This window comes from Rhincodon typus, unplaced genomic scaffold (genome assembly GCF_021869965.1).
Source record: "Rhincodon typus isolate 14 unplaced genomic scaffold, sRhiTyp1.1 hic_rhity00003209, whole genome shotgun sequence".
Classification (NCBI taxonomy): domain Eukaryota; kingdom Metazoa; phylum Chordata; class Chondrichthyes; order Orectolobiformes; family Rhincodontidae; genus Rhincodon; species Rhincodon typus.
The window spans coordinates 7,076-19,571 of NW_025968847.1; the positions used below are offsets into that span (position 1 = coordinate 7,076).

At 41.9% G+C, this 12,496-nt stretch overlaps 1 long non-coding RNA gene across 2 annotated transcripts in view; it reads right to left on the reverse strand.

The window, feature by feature from the left end:
* LOC125481707 overlaps positions 1-9,673 on the reverse strand; it is a 13,658-nt gene extending 3,985 nt beyond the window's left edge. Inside the window, exons 1-3 of one of the 2 annotated variants that reach the window (XR_007261439.1) lie at positions 9,583-9,673; positions 6,653-6,778; positions 1,922-2,021 (exon numbers count right to left, since the gene is read on the reverse strand). This is a non-coding gene — a long non-coding RNA (uncharacterized LOC125481707). The remainder of the gene's footprint in view (positions 1-1,921; positions 2,022-6,652; positions 6,779-9,582) is intronic. The other variant, XR_007261440.1, reaches the window with a different exon arrangement.
* Between the last annotated feature and the right edge of the window lie 2,823 nt (positions 9,674-12,496).

Consider the following 12,496-nt stretch of genomic DNA (forward strand, 5'->3'; position numbering starts at 1 on the left):
CCACCTGGATCATTAATCTCCTTGAAAGGACAGAAGTTGAAAAAAAACAGGACAAAAATCAGGCTGTGGGAACTGGCTACAAAGCCAGTCATTATTTGTGCACAGCCAGGAGAGAGTGCGAGGTTTGAGTAATACCACAACAATGCTGTCTGTGTAACAATACAAACTGACCATAACCTTTGTCAGTCTGCAATTAGATAAATATAAATGATATGAGCTTCTGAAAATGCATTACTGTAAGCAAGTGGGAATTCATGGACCACCTTTAGACACATGCAGTCCCCCTTTGTACTCGAGAGACTTGCATCTGGAGTACTGGGTTCAGTTCTGGTCACTGTACTTATAGAACGTTGTTCATATGTTGGAAGCATTTCAGGGAAGATTTAATTGACTAATACATGGAATGAGTGGATTGCCTTATGAGGAAAGGCTAGAATTTAGAAAAGAAAGAGGAGACTCGACTGAAACATAAGAGATCCTGAGGGGACCTGACCAGGTGGATGTTTGAAATATGGTCCCTCTTTTGAGAGAATCTAGAACAGAGGGTCATTGTTTAAAGGTAAGGGGTGTGTCCATTTGAAATAGTGAGGAACATTTCCTTTCTCTCAGAGGGTTGAGAATCTTTGTAATTCCTTTCAGCAAAAGGCAGTGAATGCAGAATCTTTAAACATTTTTCTAAGGCAGCAGCAGACAGATTCTTGATGACTAAGATGATGAAAGATGTCCGGGGATATGCGGGCACACAGAACAAAGAAACTCGAGACTTGTCTGATTACTGGAGGCGAGGAGGGTGTTTGAGCTCCAACTGCACCCACCCAGTGAATTAGTTCCATTCTATACCCTCCCCCGACCAGCTTCAATTAACATCTGGAAAATTTTAATCAAATCAATCTTCATCCTTCTAAATCCGAGGGAAGACACTATTCCTGCTGAGATGATGCATTTTGAAAGGAGAAGAGAACATATGAAATAGGAACCACAGCAGTCCATTCTGCCCCTCGAGCCTCAAAAAGGTCAAAGCAGATCTATTTAGGTTTCAATTCCACATTCCCACTTTACCTTGATAATTTTTTTTAAATTCCTGTGTGCATTGCTGGCTGAACCTAGTTGCCACTGAGGAGGTGGTAGTGATCTGCTTTGTGAACCACTGTAGTCCATGAGCTGTAGGTGGACCGACAATGCTGTTAGGAAGGGATTTCAGGATTTTGACCCAGCAACACTGAAGGAATAGCAATATAGTTCCAATGAATGGTTAGTAGCTTGGAGAGAATTCATACCCAACAGAGTCTCAGAGATCTACGGCACAGAAAACGGCTCTGCTGACTGTCTGACCTTGTCATTATCTTCCAAGTACTCTGTTATTCCATCTTTTACAGTGGACCCTAACATTTTTCCCCACCTTCATTCCCTGTTTTCTGACTCCCCTTCTTGAATACTGGAGTTACGTTAGCTACCCTCCAATTCACAGGAATTCTGAGAGTCTATAAAATTTGAGGATAACCCACTAGCGCATCTGCTATTTCTCAGGCCACTTCCTCAGCTGCTCAGAGATGAAGGTTCTGTCTCTGGGGGTTTATCTGCCTGTAATCCCATTGGATTTCCCAATATCATTTTCCTACTAAAACTAATTTCTTTCAATTCCACATTCCCATTAAGACCCTGTGATCCCCTTAATTTTGGGACATTATTTGTGTTATCCTTTTTGCAAACCTGAGACACATTTTATTGGCCTACTATCACTGTGTCCTATTATAATTTACCTGTTTCAGATTGTGAGGAGACCCTATTTTCTTCTTGACTAAGCTTTTACTATCAATCTTGAATTACGAGTTGAATGATGATCAGGAAACAGTTGTTGACCGCCAGGAAAAACCTATCTGGCTCATTAATATCTTTCAGAGAAAGATATTGTCATTCTTACCTGGTCTGGCCTATACGTTACTCCAGTCCCACAGCAATGCAGTTGACTCTGGACAGCCCTCTGGGCAATAAATTCTGGCCGAGCCAGCAATGCCCATATCCTGTGAATGAATAAAAAAAAAAAAAGTGCTATTGGTTTGAATGGTCCCTGCAACCGTACTCATTTTATTTTCTCCTGTTATTAAATCCCTTTGCTGAAATCTTAACTGTTCCCAACCTTTAGGTCTGTTGTTTTATTTGCCTAATTTGTATGCTGTTTCCTTAAATTTAATAGCTGTTCATTTCCCTTTCTCTGCTATGGTTTGACCATGTTTCCCATTTGTTCTTATGCCAGAGATTGAGATGAATAATTTTCATATCTTGTCCAAGCCCTCTTACAATGTTTGCCATTAACCATCTCCCATCATCTATTTAAAAGTGGATACACAATTTATCACAACTAGCTCACGCCTCATACCATTATATCTTCTTTCCATTAATTACAGGACCCTAGTCTCAGAAACAACAATAATCACTCTCCATCTTAGTGAAGAATCTGATCCGATTATGGTCACTCTTCCTTAAGGCCCCATGCTCAACTTGATTGACAATTATTCTTTTCTCGTTACCCAATACGAATCTGCTGCTTCAATGTATTGATTCACAAAATTGTACCATATGAACGCTAAGCATTCCTCCTCTACTATATTGCTACTGATATGATTTGCTCATTTTATATGTAGGTTGAAGTCACCCATAACTTTCTTCCTTGTAAATCCCATTCTACTGCCTTCCCCAATATTACTGCAATTTGGGGTCTATAAACAACACTAATATCATATTCTGTCTGTTGGTGTTTCTAAGCTCAACCTATACAGATTCTACCTCACCACACCCTGTATCCTGGCTCACATCATTTGACTTTCCTGTTTTAATCAGCAGTTATAGCCTCATTCTTTTCTTTTTGCTTGCCCAACCTATCCTCCTTAGACAACCCACTTATTCCAGATTTCAATCTCGTGAACTTTCTCTGAAACTCCGAATAATTGTACGGAAGACCAAAACCTGCTTGTGGTATTCGAGATTTGGTCTTTGTTGTTCGCTGTACAATTGAAGCAGAACATCCTTCCATTGATGTTCAATTCCTGTCATATTAAAGGATACAGCCTACTGGCTTCTGGATTACAGAGATCTTGATCAATTGAGTCAATGGGCTGAGGAATGGCAGACTGAATTTTATTTGAAGAAATGTTTGTTTTACCAAAATGTAATACTTCACAGGGGCAGGAATATACAATTAATGGTCTGGCTCTGGGTAGTGTTGTAGAACAGAGACCTAGGGTTTCAGGTACGTCATTCTTTGAAGTTTGCGTCATAGGTAGACAGAGTGGTAGACAGAAGACATTTAGTACACTTGTCTTCATTGCTCAGGCTAGAAGAGATATTTCTGAAAAATCATCCAGTGAAAACATATGGGTTGAAATCAGAAATAAGAAAGGAATGATCATCTGATGGGATAGTACAATAGGCCTCCCAACAGTCAGAGGGAAAATGAGGAACAAATATGTAGAGAGATCCCAGATAGATGTAAGAAGAATAAGGTTGTAATAGTTGGTGATTTTAATTTTCCAAACATTGACTGGGACTGCCATAGTGTTGAAGGTTTGGATGGTGAATGATAATGTTAAGTGTGTTCAAGAACATTTTCATGATCTACAAGTCAATGCTCCTACTAAAGAAAGAGAAAAAAAAAAACCTTGAGCTTCTCTTGGGTAATAGGGCAGAAGTGACAGTACGGAACAAGATAATAGACAATAATTCTATCCGTTTCAAAGAGATTCTACAAGTGCACGAAGAGCAAGAGAGCAACTAGAGAGTGAGCAGGGCCCCGTAAAGATCAAAGAGGTTACCTTTGTGTTGAATGTCAGGAGATGAGAAAGATATTGAAGGAATATTTCGCATCAGTTTTTATTGTGGAGAAAAGAAAAGGGGAGGCTAGAAAACTCAGGGAAAGAAATACTGTTTTTTGAAAGCAGTTCACATGGACATCTTCAAAAATATTAAGATGGATATCCTGTAGAGCCACAGGTGATGGGGGAGATTTTATGAATATTTCCCCTCAGTCATTACGAGGAGAGAATCGTGGCTGCTAAGGAATTAAGGGAAATATGGGAATGTTTTGGAATGCGTACATATTACCAGAGAGTTGGTGTTTCGGCCTTATGGCGCTTTAAGGTGTATAAATACCCGGGGCCCGATCAAGTCAATCCTCGGACATTGTGGGAGGCTGGGGAGGAAATTGCAGGGGGTCCGAGAGATTTTTGCTTCATTTTCAGCCATTGGTGAAGTTCAGTAAGATTGGAGGAGGGCAATGTTGTTCCATTGTTTAAAAGAGGTAGCAAAGACAAGCCAGGAAACTACAGGCCAGTGAACCTGATATCAGTGGTAGGCAAGTTATTGGACAGGATACTGAGGGACACGATCAACCTACATTTGGATAGTCAAGATCAGATTAGGGACAGTCAGTATGGAATTGCGCATGGGAAGTCACGTCTGACAAATCTCTCAGAGTTTTTCAAAGAGGTAACCAAGAGGATAAATGAGGTAGGGCAGTGGATGCTGTCGATATGGATTCTCGTAAGGCCTTTGACAAGGTCGTACATGGCAGGCTAGTCAAGAAGGTTAGGTCGCATGGGATCCAGGGAAAGCTCGCTAATTGGATACAAAATTGGCTCAATGGTCGGAAGCAGAGGGTGATGGTTGAAGGTTGAAGGTTGTTTCGTGGATTGGAGGCCTGTGATGAGCAATGTGCCACTGGGGTCAGGGTAGGGACCTTTGTTACTGACACAAATGATCTGGATGTGAATGTACAACGCATGATTAGTAAGTTTGCGGATGATACAAGACTAGGAGGTATCGCTGACAGCAAGGAAAGTTATCAAAAATTACAGAGGGATCTAGATCAGATGGGGAAGTGGTTTGAGGTTTGGCAAATGCAATTCAATACAGTTAGGTATGAGGTGTTGCACTCTGGAAAATCAAATCAAGATAGGACTTATACAGTTCATGGTAAGGTCCTGAGGAGTGTTGTGGAAGAGACAGACCGAGGAGTACGAGTACATAGTTCATTGAAAGCGGCGTCACAGGTTGACAAGGTGGTGAAGGCGGTTAGCATGCTGGCCTTCATTGGTCAAGGCACTGAGCACAGAAGTTGGGACGTTGTGTTACAGTTGTACAAGTCGTGGGTGAGGCTGCACTTGGAGTATTGCGTACAGTTTTGGTCACCCTGTTACAGGAAAGACATAGTTAAACTGGAACGTGTGCAAAAAAGATTTATGAGGCTGTTGCCAGGGCTAGTAGGTCTGAGTTAGAGGGATAGGTTGGCCTGAATAGGGCTTTATTCCTTGGAACGTAGGCGAACAAGGGGGTGACCTTATTGAGGTGTATAAAATCATGAGGGGCATAGTTAGGATGAATGCATATTGTCTTTTTCCCAGGGTTGGGGAATTAAAACTCAAAGTCATAGGTTTAAGGTGAAAGGGGAAAGATTTAGGAAGGACCTGAGGGGCAACTACTTCTTGCAGAGTGGTGCACGTTTCGAATGGGCTGCCAGAAAAAGTGGCTGAGGCAGTTACAATAGCAACATTTAAAAAACATTTGGATAGGTCCACAGATAGCAAGGGTTTAAGAGGGGTATAGACCAAATATCCCTCTTATTTGGGTAATTCGAACTAGCTGAGTGGGCACCATGGTCAGCACGGATCAGTTTGAGCTGAAGGGCCTGTTTCCATACTGTATTATTCTATGACTCTAAATCTCCAGGTCCTGCTCTAATGCATTCCATCATATTGTGATAAGTTAAAGAGAAAATGTGGGGCACCTTGCAGAAATATTGTATCATCTACAACTACAGGTGACGCGCCAGATGGCTGGAGAATGGCTAATGTTGTGCCTTTGCTTGAGGGATGTCAGGAGAAGCCTGGGAACTACAAACCTGAGTCTGACTTCGGTGGTGGGTAAGTAGTAGGAAGTAATTGTGAAAGATATGATTTATGTACTTAGAGAGGCAAGGAACAATTGGGATAGTCAGCATGTTTTTATGCGGGGGAAATTGTATTTCACAAACTTGATTCAGTTTTTTGAGGAAATAACAAAGAAGATTGTTGAGGGCAGAATGGTAGACATTGTTTACTTTGACTTTAGTAAAGTCTTTGACAAGGTTCTACATGGTGGACGCATCAGTAAAGTTAGATCATATGGGATTCAGGGTGATTCAGGCTTGTCAATTGGACACAAAATTGCCTTAATGACAGGAGATAGGGACTGGTGATGGCGGTTTGCTTTTCAGACTGGACTCCTGTTACCAGCGGTATTCCACAGGGATTGGTGCTGGGTCCAATTCTGTTTGACATTTTATGTAATGATTGAGATGAGAATATAGAAGGCATGGTTAGTAAGTTTACACATGACACCAAAATAGGCAGCGTAGCGGACAGTGAAGAAGCTGTCCAAGATTAGAAAGACATCTTGATCTATTGAGACAATGGGGTGAGGAATAGCAGGTGGTGTTTAATTTAGATAAGGGCAAGTTATTGCGTTTTGGTAAAACAAACAAGAGCAGGACTTGTACAATAAAAATTAGGGCCCTGGATAGTGTTGTAGAACAGAGACACCTAGGGGTTCATATGCATCATTGCTTGATTTTTGCATTACATGTGGACAAGGTGGTTAAGAAGGTGTTTAGTCTGCTTACCTTCATTGCTCAGACGTTTGAGAGGAGTTGGGATGTTATGTTGAGCTTGTACAGAACGTCGGTGAGGCCTCTTCTGGGGTAATGTGTCCACTTCTGATCGGCTGTTATATGAAGGATATCATTAAGCTGGAAAGGGTTCAGAAAAGATTTACCAGGATGTTGCCAGGAATGGAGGTTTTGAGTTATAAGGAAGTGGCTGGATAGGTTGAGACTTTTTCCACTGGAGTCCAGAAATTGAAGGGGTGACTTTATAGACATTTATATAATCATGACGGGTATAGATAAGGTAAATGGCAGGTGCCTTTTCCCTAGGGTGAGGGATTTCAAGACGAGGGAATGTATTTTTAAGGGGAGAAGAGGAAGATTTAAAAAAGACTTGAGGCAATTTTTTTTTTTTTTTTTTTAAAAACACAGAGGAGTGGTTCATGTTTGTAATGAACTTCCTCAAGAAGTAGCGGATGTGGGCAAAATTACAACATTTAAAAGACATCTGGATAAGTACATGACTCGGAATCGTTTGGAGGGATATGGGCCAGGAGCAGGCAGGTGGGGCAAGTTTAACTTGGAATTATGCTCGGCATGGTCTAGTTGGACCAAAGGTAGGGCTGGTATGATTAGAGGACAATGGATTATTAAAGATATTGAGGCGCTAGTCAAGATTGAAAAAGAACCATATTAGAGATAGACAACTAGGTTCAAATGAACTTCTTGAATAGTATAAAAAGTGTAGAGGATTTCTTAAGATGGAGATCAGAAAGGCAGAGAGGGCATACGTTAACTTTATCTGCCAAGGCTAAGGATAATCCAAAGAGATTCAACAAGTACATATCGAGCAAGAGAGCAACTGGAGAGAGAGTTGGGCACCTTAATGATCAAGGAGGATGTCTTTGTGTTGAAACTCGGCAGATGGGAGAGATATGAAATAACTATTTCACATCAGTTTTGACTGTGGAGAAAGCTAGCCCAAATGTTCACTCTCCATGTATGAAACTGGACAGTTCCTGTTGCTAAACTATTTGACCAAGGGCCAAAGAAATGGAAACTAGGTGATGCTTCTCGCGGCTGGATTGACGTTCTACTCTGTGTGGCTACATGCTACACTTACAGCATATATGTCACCAGGACTGGAGGGTTTGGGTTATGAGGAGAGACTGGATAGGCTAGGACTTCTTGCACTCTAACATAGGAGGTTGAGGGGTGACTCTGTAAAGGTTTGAAAATTGAGGGGTAAAAGATAAGGTGAACAGCAACGGTCTTTTCTCTTGGATAGAGGAGTCCAAAACTAGAGAGTACATTAAGGAGGAGAAAGATTTAAAGGGAAACAATAGGCAACATTTTCAGACAGAGAATAGTTTTTAAATGGAGTGAACTGCCAGAGGAAGTGGTAGATGCAGGTACACTCACACGATTTAAAAGACATTTGGATCGGTACATGAATAGGAAAGGTTGAGAGAGGTATGGATCAAATGCAAGTGGGACCAGTTCAGTTTGGGAAACCTGGTCGACATGGACAAGTTGGACTGAAGGAGGCGAGAGAACTCAAGGAAATAAATATTGATGTTTTGAACAGTTTGCTTTGCAGGAGAGGAAGTGCTGAAGGTCTTAGAAAATATAAAGGTGGATAATTCTCTGGTACCTGATCTTGTGTATCCCAGGGCATTGTGGGAAGTAAGGGAGGAAATTGCGGGGCTCCTCGCGGAAATATTTGTATCATCTATAAATATGGGTGAGGTGCCAGGTGACTGGAGAGTGGCTAAAGTTTTGCCTTTGTTTAAGAAGGGATGTAGGGAGAAGCCTAGGAATTATAGACCAATAAGTCTGACTTTGGCTGTGGGTAAGCTGTTGGAGGTGATACGGAAAGATAGCATTTGGAGAGGCAAGGAATGATTAGGGATAGTCAGCATGGTTTCGTGTGAGGGAAATCAGGTCTCACAAATTTGATTGAGCTTTTTTGATGAAGTAACCAAGAAGACTGATGAGCGCAGAGCAGTCGACATTATTTACTTGGACTTTAGTAAAGCCCTTGACAAGGTTCCGCATAGTAGACAAATTTGTAAAGTTAGCTCACATGGGAGTCATAGTGAGCTTGCCAATTGGTTATTTAATTCACTTAATGACATGAGACAGGGTGTGGTGGTGTAAGGATGTTATTCAACTGGAGACCTGTGACCAGCAGTGTTCCACAGAGATCGTGATGGGTCCCCTTGTGTTTTTCATTTATATAAGTGATATAGATGAGAATATAGAAGGCATGGTTAGTAAGTTTGTTGATGACACCAAAACTTATGGTTTCATGGACAGGTTATCTATGATTACAAAGAGATGTTGATCAATTGGGTTTATGGGCTGAGAAATGACAGATGGAGTGCAAGCTATTGCATTTTAGGGCAGCATGGTGGCTCAGTGGTTAGCACTGCTGCCTCTCAGAGCCAGAGATCTGGGTTCGATTCCAGCCTCGGGCAACTGTCTGTGTACAATTTGTGCATTCTACCTGTGTCTCCGTGTGCTTCCTCCCACGGTTCAAAGATGTGCAGGTTGGATGGATTGGCCACGCTAAATCATCTGTAGTATCCTGAGATGCATAGGTTATGTGGACTAGCCATGGGAAATGCAGGGTTATAGGGACAGAGAGGTGTAGGGCTGGATAAACCCAGCAGACCAAGCAGCATCAGAGGAGCAGGAAAGTTGACGTTTCGGGTCTGGATCCTTCTTCAGAAAATGAGAGTCTGGTGGGATGCTTTTCAGAGAGTTCGTGTGGACTTGTTAGGTAGAATGGCCTGTTTCCACACCATCGGGATTCTAATTCTAAGCAAAGGGAGGGCAGGACTTACACAGCCTTGGATAGTGCTGTAGAACAGAGACATTTTGGGTTTCAGTTACCTAATTCTTTGAAGTTTGCATTACACGTACACATAAACATAGGCTCAGACCTTTCAGTGCAGGAGTTGGGGCATCTTGTTGAAGTTGTACAAGATGCTGGTGAGGCTTCATCGATAGTACTGCGTCCAGTTCTGGTCACCCTGTTAAAGGAAGGATATTAGTAAGCTGGAGAGGGTTCAGAAGAGATTTACCAGGATGTTGCTGGGGAAAGAGAAATTGAGTTATGCGGACAGGCGGAATAGGCTCAGACTTCTTTCTCAGGGCACAAGAGGTTGAGGTTGAACTTGGAGGTTCATAAAAATCCTGAGGGGTGTCAAATGGCAGGTGTCCTTTCTCTTAGGTGGGGATTTCAAGACTAGGGGGCATGTTTAAAATCAAACTGAATTAGCTTTATTGTCATACATACTCACAAGTATAGTGAAAAGTTTACAAGTTGCCACTTACAGCACCATCTTAAGTGGAAAGGTACTCAGGTATAACACTACCCAGGGCCCTATCGTTAACTGTACAAGTCCTGCCCTTAAGGGGTAGTGATAAGGTGAATACAGGTATCTTTTCCACGGGGTGGGAGATTTCAAAACGAGAGGGCATACTTTTTTAAGGCGAGAGGAGAAAAACAAAGACATGAAGGGCAACTTTTTGTTACACAGAGAGTGGCTCCTGTGTGGATGCGGATACAATTACAATTTTTAAAAGACGTTTGGATAAGTACATGAATAAGAAATGTTTAGAGAGATATGGGCTAAGCGCAGGCAGGTGGGACTAGTTTAGTTTCAGCACATGGTCGGCATGGTCTAGTTTCCATGCTGTATGACTACAACTGTATGAACTTATAGAATACTGAGAGGCCTAGACACATGGATGTGGAGAAAATGTTACAACTGGTAGGAGAGACGAGAACCCAAGGGCACTGTCTCACAGTACAGGGACAACCCTTTAGAACTGAGGAGATGAGGAGGGGTTTCTTCAGCCAGAGACTGGTGATTTTGTAGAGCTCACTGCCGTAGAGGGCTGCGGAGTGTATTTATGACAGAGATAGATAGGTTCTTCGTTTGGTGAGGGGATCAAGGGTACGGGAAAAAGCAGAAGGCAAGAGAATGGAGCTGAGAAACAGGTCAGCCATGATCAAATGGTGGAACAGAAACAATGGGCCGAATGACCTAATTCTGCTCCTGTATCTTGGTTATTGTGGGTGACTTCAAGCTGCACATAGATTGAGCAAGTCAACTCAGTAACAATACCATAGAGAAGAAATTCCAAAAAACCATCTCATACACATTCTAGGATCAATACATTGAGGGCCCAAATGGAGATAGGCCATCTCGACTGCATATTGTGTAATGGCTGGCAGTGGGTTAGCTCAGTTAACTGGATGGCTGATTTGCAATTCAGAGTGATGCCCACAGCATGTACTCAATTCACATACTGCCTGAGGTCACCATGAAGATCCCACGTTCTTAACCTTGCCTGCCTGAGGCACGTTGACCCTCACGTTAAAGCACATTAGCCTTCTCTCTCTCGGTCCCCAAGTGACAGAGCAGTCCTCAGGTCTTCTGAGACTGTGGCAACTATAATTTCAAAATATTAATTGTATAATGTGAAGGGAATCATTAGCAATCTAGCCGTGTGAGGCCGCTTGTGGGAGAAAGAAGAACTCAGTGATAAAACGCCTCATTAAGATGGAACGCGACAAGAGTTGATTCTGAGACAAGGGACCAAAATCTAAACAGAGGAAATTACAATGGTATGAGACGTGATCAGGCTACGATAAATTAGGGAATATAACTTTAAAGGAATAACAAACATTTAAAGAGCACTTGGTGGAACTACAACTGTTGTTCTTTCCTGTCAGACACAAAATGAAACAGGAAAGGTGGCCCTGCCATGGCTAACCAGAGACATTAGGGGCAGCACTGGATCCAAGGAAGAGGGGTACAAATTGGCTAAAAAGGACAGCAGATCTGAAGACTGGGAGCAGTTCATATTTCACCAAAACAGGACGAAGGGATTGGTTAAGAGGGGAAAAATAAAGAGTAAGAGTAAGTTTCTGGGGTATATACACACAAATTATACAAGTTCCTAAAGATATAATGAAGAGAAAAACAGATTAATGAAAACAAATCCCTTACAATCAGAAACAGGGGTAGTTATAATGTGGAATAAAGAGATGGCAGACCAATTAACTACATATCTTGGTTCTGTCATCACAAAGGATTACACCAATAATATCTCTAAAATGCTGGGGAACACATCGGAAGCAGGAACTGAAGGAAATCAGTACGAGTAGGAAAATGGTGTTGGGGGAATTGATGGGATTAAAAGCCAACAAATCCCAGCACCTAGTAATCTACAGCCAGAGTACTTAAACTGGCTTGAGAGATAACAGAAACAAATTGCTGGAAAAGCTCAGCAGGTCTAGCAGCATCTGGGAAGGAAAAAACAGTTACTGTTTCGAACCGAAACGTTAACTCTGTTTTTACCTTCACAGATGCTACCAGACCTGCTGAGCTTTTCCAGCAACTTTGTTTTTGATCCTGATTTACAGCATCCGCAGTTCTTTCGGTTTTTATTTGGCCTGAGAAGCCGATGTATTCTGAAAATAGGGGCTTGAGTCTAAATAGAGGAAATTGATGGTCATCTTTCAAGATGAACAATTCCTATGGATTGGAGGGTGGCTAAGGTAATGCTACTAGTTAAAAAAGAAGGTTAACAGAAAATATGGAATTATTGACCGGTTAGCCTAACACTGGAAAACTGTGACAGGATTGGACAGAGTTAGTCAGTGTGGATTTACAAAAGGGAAATCATGCTGTACAAATCTGCTGGTATGTTTCAAGAATGCAACATTTAGAGTTGATAAGGAGGCAGTGGATGTCATTTACTTGGGATTTGAGAAGACGTTCAAAAGGCCCCACAGAAGAGATGAGCATGTAAAGTGAAAGCATTTAGGATAGTGTATTCACA